Source organism: Loxodonta africana, chromosome 3 (genome assembly GCF_030014295.1).
Source record: "Loxodonta africana isolate mLoxAfr1 chromosome 3, mLoxAfr1.hap2, whole genome shotgun sequence".
Lineage (NCBI taxonomy): Eukaryota > Metazoa > Chordata > Mammalia > Proboscidea > Elephantidae > Loxodonta > Loxodonta africana.
The window spans coordinates 150,625,923-150,627,093 of NC_087344.1; the positions used below are offsets into that span (position 1 = coordinate 150,625,923).

A 1,171-nucleotide genomic window follows, 5' to 3' on the forward strand; every position below is an offset into this window, starting at 1 on the left:
AAGAGAAAGTTCCAGGGGCTCCAAGTGCACCTACTGTTTGTCTGCCTCCCCTTCCTTACTGCGTGGTCGGAGCTGTACGCTCTTCACTTCGTTTCTGAAGGCTCTGGGAGAAATACTACAGCAAAAGAAACACACTTATTAATAAACATAACTTTAGTTAAGTTTATTATCGATCCAAAAAGAGAGAGAATACAAGTTTGCAAGTAGCACACAAAGGCCTACAAAGCTATACTGGTTTTGCAGCTCCATATGGAATTAAAGTAACAGCTGTACTTTACCCTACTGTTAGTGAACAATCAGCTTTATTCCAGTTCAGCTGGTATGAACCTTACTCTGACGCTCTGCCCATCCTAATTCCTTACCAGTACCTCCTACGGTTGCCCATGACAACAATGCACTTCACACTTCACTTGGTTAGTTAGTTTCTCAACGTCCACGGAAACTCCCAGACCGCAAAGAGGGGGCGGGGGTGGGCGGTTGGGGCGTGGACCCCGGGAAGGGAGGCTGGGGCAGATCTCAGAGGCTTCAGAATGCGGAGCCCTGCAGGGCGGTGGCTTGTGGTGCGTCCTCCCTTGCTGGTGGTGAGCAGCCACTGTGCGTCTCCCACTGCGAGAGGGTGCGGGTATCGGAGTCCCCCAGCTCACTCGGGCTCGATGTCAACGCCCAAATGTGTCCAAAGGCAGGACTCTCGGCCTAAGTATCTCTTATACTACCAGTCTCTGGAGCGCGCGTGGTTGAACAGGCCAGAGCAATGTTAAGATGTCCTCAGCCTGAGCTTAAAGGACAATTCCTGACATCAGATAGTAAATTTGGAAAAAGAGGGCTCTGTGTGTCTGTGGTGCAATTGGTCAGCGCATTTGGCTGTTAACCAAAAATTGGTGGTTCGAGCCCACCCAGGGACGTTATGCTTTACTTTAAGCTCTTTGTAGTTGCTTAATAGCAGCTTCACAGCAACACACAAGCCCCCACAGTACGACAAACTGACAGACTTTTGTGTTGCTGTGATGCTGGAAGCTACACCACCAGTATTCAGGTACCAGCAGGGTCACCCATGGAGGACAGGTTTCAGCTGAGCTTCCAGACTAAGACAGACTAGGAAGAAGGACCTGGCAGTCTACTTCGGAAAAGCATTAGCCAGTGAAAACCTTATGAATAGCAGCAGAACATTGTC

General features: G+C 49.5%; 1 non-coding gene across 1 annotated transcript; it reads left to right on the forward strand.

Moving 5' to 3' along the window:
• Positions 1–829: 829 nt before the first annotated feature.
• On the forward strand, positions 830–902 carry TRNAN-GUU (transfer RNA asparagine (anticodon GUU)). The gene has a single exon. It is a non-coding gene; the product is annotated as a tRNA-Asn (tRNA).
• The last annotated feature ends 269 nt before the right edge of the window (positions 903–1,171 follow it).